Genomic DNA, 7,139 nt, shown 5'->3' with positions numbered 1-7,139 from the left:
GTGTTCACATGGAACATCAATGCTTCAATCAACTAGCAATTACCAAGGCAAGTTCAACAATATCTTTGCATAATTTCTTGAAATTCCATTCCATTGGAGTGTCCAAGGATTTGCATTTCCATTTTCCAAAAAAAAAAATCTTTAATAACTTCACGATATATATATTTTTTCCAATATTCGGAAAATTATTCATCATGCCATGATTCCTCATTTTGAGCTTTAGAGGCCAACTCCCTTTTACTTTGATCACTAGAGGCTCATTACCTACTAAGAATAGGCTATCAGTATATAAAACAAAAATCAAAGTCATACCTTGGACCTCTTTTGAAGTAGAGGCTTGGATTTGCACATCTTCATGGCTTCACAAGGTAATTGCCAATGAAAACACACCAGGCTCACGGAGATTGCTTTATACAATTCTTTCTACAAATATAACACTTGACCAAACCAATATGCTTATCCTTACACAAATCAATACTATGCAATCAAATCAACCAAGTCATCTTATCAAGCCTCAAATGACAGATCAAAACTAATATCAAAATCATAAAAGTTTCTACCAATATCACTATAGTAAACTCTTTGAACCAGGTGACACGTAGATCTCATATCCAAATACCAAGTCATGACTTCATCTATTGTCATGTCAAAAAATTTAAGCAATATAAAATTCCATCAGGACATTCACACAATCATAATATGAATCATTTATGTCACTAGATGTGAACGCATATACCAAGGATAAGTTACAATTGTTTACACTTCAACCAATGTGCCAAAGTCAATGAAGGCAATATAAAATCAATGTCAACATCAATTAATGAAAGTCACTATGCCCACATAGCACTGTCATCAAGGAAAATCATCAGTCATCAAATACCAAATCAGATCAAAACTCTAACTTGTTATCACTATGAATTCAAACAATCCATAAGCCAAAACATGTTTATGAACCATCAAGCATCATGTCAAAGTTTTAAGGCATCACCAATTATCCAAGCCAACTAAGTTAAGTCAATTAGCCAAATATTTTCAAACCCTTGTAATTGTTATCAAATACTGTCATATACTAACTTCAATGATCAAATCAAAATAACATACTAATATGCATATTCCGGTCCCCCGCAAACACAAGTTTAGTCAATATATTTACATTCTCTATAGTAAGTCAAACATTCAAACTTCCTTGCTCATAGGATATTCTGATGTATGCTCCATATCTGTAGGACAGTCACATTCCTGAATTTATGCATAAAGCTTCAATTTTGTGACCTACAAACATAACCACACCCATAGGCTTTCTTCTGTGCAGTTGGAGCCTTATAACCATACCGATAAGCTTGTTCCCTTGTGATTGTGGCTTAAACTAAGGGAAAACCTCTCTTTGAGCAGAACTTGTTGTAAACCAACAATGTCAAATATTACCTATTATGTCTAGAAAACTTATTTCAATAGTAAATAATCTTCCATATATTTAATGCAAATGATAATAGGTGTAGAGATCTTATGGGGAATATCCCTCTTAATGAGAAGCCACTTTAGAATTCATCATTATCAACCTTTCTATCATAATACTGTCATGCTTCAGTAAAACTGTTAGACCATGAAATCAAACTATATCAAGTTCCAAAACATATATCCATCATGGCCATAACATGTTAGAACTAGCTACTTCATCATGACATCAAACTTTCATCAAGGGTTATAGTCATATGATTAAGACAGCTGGCAGGTGTATCATCAAAGATCATGAACACAATATCACTTATATAGCTTTATCAAGTAAGAGCATCCATATTTACTATATTGTCAAAATTACTAATCCAAGGTCAACAAGGGGATCTTGAGCAACAACGTTATTATTACATTATCTATCAACATGTTTAACATGGTTGTCAGAAGCATTAAAAATAACATCAATTCATCATATAAAAAACAATGTATATAGCTTACTTCACAAAATCTAGAAGTTCATCATGTAAGATACTTTGCCAAGTATATAAAATTCAATGTTTCTAAGTAGCTTTACCATGACTTAATAGAATGTAAGATACTTGTTCAATACCAAGTGCACCATTTCATCATAAGTACCATGAATAAAACCTACTTTCATATGCAATATGAGTCCTTCATCATACCTTAGGGCTTACCTTTCCATCCAATATTTTCAGTTGAAACATACCATTGAAACAATACATAATATATACATTGTAGTATTCAGATACCAATGTGTCTTCTTGTTTGACATTGGTAGCAAAATCACTTTGTCAACTTCCTTATCATGGGCAATTTAGCTCTTCTCTTCCTGCACTAGTCGTCTTTTCCAGTATCTCAGATGATCCTCAAGAAGGATCAGCTTATCACATCTCAACAAGAGGATAAAATATCCAAATACTCAAATATACATAGAAGAAGTATAAGTAATAATAATAAAAATAAACTCAGACAGGAAGAATCACAAAGAGGTAACATAAATCTAAAGGGTACTTATCTTCAATGAGAGGTGATCATCTCCCTCTTGAACTAGCCTTCAAGAGTCATGACTATCCATTGTCCATATAACATTATTGTCTTCAATACATTCATCATATTCATTAATAACCAAGGTGAAATTGAGACTATCCCATTTAGGGGCTACATCAAATCTGTCGTAAGTGCTAGAACATATTCAAATTGATCATGCTAGGGTTTCTAGATTGCATATCTCAAATATTTGGCATAAACCAAGGTTTGTTCCAAACCCTAACCTCATAATATCCGTCAAACCCTAATGCATAAATAGCCCAGGGTTACCTTCAAACTTTAACATTCTTTTAGGTCTCCACCATCTTCTTCTTGCTTCCATCAATGGTGTCTTCTTAGGGTGATCTCAATGAATTTTCTTCAACCCAACTCTGATCCCATGTTAATTTTTCTTAGGGTTATATTGGTATTTCTTTTAATACTTGCATTTAAACATTTACATATTGAATTCACCCCATAACAACTTAACATTATTCAGATTTACAACATTATTCAACAACATATACAATTATGTAGAAAGAACAACATCATCATCATCAATGCAATAGAACATAAAGGAACAATAGAAGAAATGCATTCACACATAGAGACACCAGGATTGGTTGGAGACCAAGGCAAAACCCATTATGGGGAAAACCCTTTCAAATTCTTCTTCTTATTACATTGTCATTGAATGATTTAGCAAGAAAGAGTACAATGATCCATATCAGCAATTATAAACCTATTTAGCAAAATTAACTAAACAATATCCATGAGGTGAACCCAACATTGCTAATACTCAAAACCTTGATTTAGAAGCATGTGGTCAACTTTCATTGACTACGGTAAACTGCTGAACCCTACGGTCAACTGAAAAACCAAATCCTAAGTCCCAATCGCACCTAGAGAGTGATGTGTATGTGGCTAAAACCCTCCAACTGCATGCATGAACCTGTTAGTCTGCGATTATTATCGAAATCTTCTTGTGTCATGCTTGTGGCTCAGAACCAAAACCCTGAAACACACACGCGAGATTCAGACAATTTCGGACCTGTGTGAGCCAATCTCTCTGAACCTACCTTAGACCTGAGCGAGCCAAAACAAAGAAAGAGAATAGAAGAATCATCCAAGTTGATGTCCAAATGAGGTTGAAGTCACTTGTATTTATAGCCTTCCAAGGGGGTCTGATTTACTTTAGGCCCGACCTGATCAAATCTCCACATGTGGGCTTTAGTTCAAAAATACACTTTCCCTTGTCCAAATTGAGTGTTTCATTAGTCAAAATTGGTCCTCTCCAAAAGAGGAATCGCGTCCCATGTTGGAATTTGTCACTGAGCTGCCAAATTAACAAGACCCTAAATAATTTATTTGGTTTCATTGGGTTTCATTTTTGAGTTAACCAAACTATTGAGCCATTGTTCTAGATTTTGATTGCTCAACTTCTGAACTTACAACTATTTTCATTACCTGGCATATCTTTGCTTGGCTCATTCATGTTAAGGACATGCGAAAGTTAGTTGATATCCCATGAACTAATTGTTGTAAAAGTATTATTGTTTTTCATTGTTTTAATTATTGTCTTCTTTTTTTTTTCGAATTTTTATAAATTTTGAAAAACAAATACTATTTGTAATTTAAATTAATATTAATCACATATCTAGTAAATGTCTAAAGGAATCAAATCTCTTAAAATGCATTTTTTTTAACTTCAAAATTTGAAAAGATTAGAGAGATTTGATATCATTATTTAAATTGCATTTTTAATGCATAAATGGATTCAATACCTTGAAAATATCATTGAGTATTTGGATTGAGTATTCTAGAAGGTTTAAAGTTGTAATTCCAACAAATCTTTGATATATTTCAGAAAAAAATTGACCATACCTAATAAAGGATAGAATGTAGAATAGTAAGACGACTTGAAATGTTTTAACCATAAAAAAAAATATTTTGTTTAAGTATATAACATATGCATATTTTTCTAACCATATATCATATATACATAATTAATATTGAAATATTTTATTTATGGGTCATATTCTCAATATTAATTTTTTTAAATACATGTCAATATTACTTATCCTTATATATTGCAATATTTTATATACATAATTAATATTGAAATATTTTATTTATGAGTCACATTCTCAACATTAATTTTGTTTAAATACATGTCAATATTACTTACCCCTATATATTGCAATATTTTATTTTTGAGCCATATAAATTAAATGGTTAGTAAAAAGCAATATAAATCAATTTTATAATAAACATCAAACCCTTATTTTATTATACATCTTATGTTATTAAAATTTATAAAATAATAAAAAACTAACTAAATTATTATTATGTTGATAGATACCAAATTAGTATATAAGACACTTTTATTTATAGGACAAGAGATCCACCTCAACTAACAATTAAATCTAGTGAAGCTATTTACTTTGTCCATATAATTTTGAACTCTTAAAAGAAAAGGAGTAATTCTTAAATATTATTCCATTATAAAAAACACATACTTCTTGAACATTACTCCAACTTAAACGGTATATAATTGTTCAAATCATTAAAATAAATAAAGAAGATATGATTTTAAAAATATACGGAAAAAGATCACTTACACTTTCAACGGATGCGCATATTTTAAATGCCCATGATAGAGGCTTCGTTCAATGGTTGCCTTCCTTCTGTGAATTGTAATAATTGACCGGTAGCTGCAACTTCTCCCCGCCTGCACATCCGACGGATTCCCTGGTCATTTCGCTGCATAGATCTTCTACCCACAATGGATTCTCCCACTCCCTTCCCTCCTGAGAATTTGAGCACCAAGCACCATGTGGTTATGTTCCCGTACATGGCTCAGGGCCACATCATCCCCTTCCTTGAGCTCGCCAAGAAGCTTGCCAAACGAACCGGATTCGCCATCACCATCGCCAATACGCCTCTCAACATCCGAAGCTTTCGACCCAAGATCGAATCCGCTGGCCCCGGTCTGGATATCCGCCTGGCGGAGCTGCCATTCTCCAGTGCCGCCCACGGTCTTCCTCCTGACACCGAAAACACGGACTCTCTCCCTCGGCATCTCTTCCCCTATCTCCTGGAAGCCTCTGAGCACCTGGAGCCCCATTTTGAGCTTCTCATCCGCCGGATCTCTGAAGAAGAGGGTGGGCGCCTGCCGCTGTGTATTATCAGCGACGCGTTCTTGGGGTGGACGCTAGACGTGGGGAACAGGTTGGGAATACCCAGGATCCAGTTCTGCACTGGTGGGGCTTATGGCACCTCCGTCTTTAACTCCCTCTGTACTCATCTGCCTCACACCAAGACCAGCGCCGACGCGTTTGTTCTGCCAGACATGCCACACGTTACAGTGCACCAATCTCAGCTCCCCGCGAACATAAAAATTGCCACAGGATCTGATTTGTGGAGCTTGGTCATCAATCGTCAGATTTCTCGCAATATGCGTAGTTGGGGATCGATATGTAACACGTTCGAAGAGCTGGAGCATAGCAGTCTCCAACACATGAGAAAATCCACCGGCAGCCCCGTTTGGGCACTCGGGCCGATCCTACCCTCTTCGTTGCTTTCTGCGCGGTCTGCTTCAAATGAAAGGATCGGTTCTGATTTTCTACATCCGGGCAACCAGGAAGAGGCAGAATCTGCAAGGGCATGTTTGCAGTGGCTTGAATCCCAGGAGCCTTCCACCGTGCTCTTCGTTTCTTTTGGAAGCCAAAGTGTGATATCGTCGTCCTACATGAAGGAGTTAGCGCTAGGATTGGAATCAAGCCAACAACCTTTCATTTGGGTCGTCAGGCCGCCGTCGGAGGCCCCATTGAATTCAGAGTTCTCAGCGGAGTTTCTTCCCGAGGGATTCGAAGAGCGAGTGAAAGAAAAGAAGCGAGGCTTGCTTATCACAAAATGGGCGCCTCAGCTGCTGATCCTGTCCCATCCTTCGACGGGAGGGTTCCTGAGTCACTGTGGATGGAATTCGGTGCTGGAGAGCCTAAGCCAAGGGGTGCCCATCATTGGGTGGCCTATGGCAGCCGACCAGTTTGCGAATTCGAAAATGTTGGAGGAGGAGGTGGGGGTGTGCATCGAGATGTGGAGGGGAAAAGAGGGAGAGTTGAAACGGGAGACGGTGGAGAGAAGTGTAAGAATGTTGATGAAGGAAGAGAAAGGAAATCGAGTGAGAAAGAGAGCCAGGGAGATCAGAGAAGCGGCCATGAAAGCAGTGAGTGAAGATGAAGATGGAGGACACAAAGGGTCATCTGTGTGTGACATGGATGACATGATAAGAAAGCTTACAGCAGAACACACGGCCTAGAGTTGTGTGACCCATCTGCTGGGCTGATCCCACTCTTGGACATCAAAATTGCATCATGACAGGGCATAACTCATGTTTCATTTTATGTGATCTATGTAAGAATTTGGTGAAACCAATATAAGCGTAATGAAGTGGTGCTTGCGTGCATATTAGAATTTGGTAAAACCGTATAGAGTAATTAAAATGCTTGAATTTATATGAGTTATTGCAAATATCATCCCTAATTAAATTAATAAAACATGCAAAGTGTGTGGAGGGGGAAGAATTTAATTAAAAGAGGATCGTTGTCGAGTGCAAAGGATTCAATTAAAAGATA

General features: G+C 36.5%; 1 pseudogene; it reads left to right on the top strand.

Annotated features, from left to right (window-relative positions):
* The first annotated feature begins 5,212 nt into the window (after positions 1-5,212).
* Positions 5,213-6,939, top strand: LOC149190505 (UDP-glycosyltransferase 92A1 pseudogene; annotated as a pseudogene).
* Positions 6,940-7,139: the final 200 nt, after the last annotated feature.

Source organism: Pinus tabuliformis, chromosome 3_1 (genome assembly GCF_031772625.1).
Source record: "Pinus tabuliformis cultivar Carrire ecotype Pingquan chromosome 3_1, CPIR1, whole genome shotgun sequence".
Lineage (NCBI taxonomy): Eukaryota > Viridiplantae > Streptophyta > Pinopsida > Pinales > Pinaceae > Pinus > Pinus tabuliformis.
This window is presented reverse-complemented; position numbering and strand designations above follow the sequence as displayed.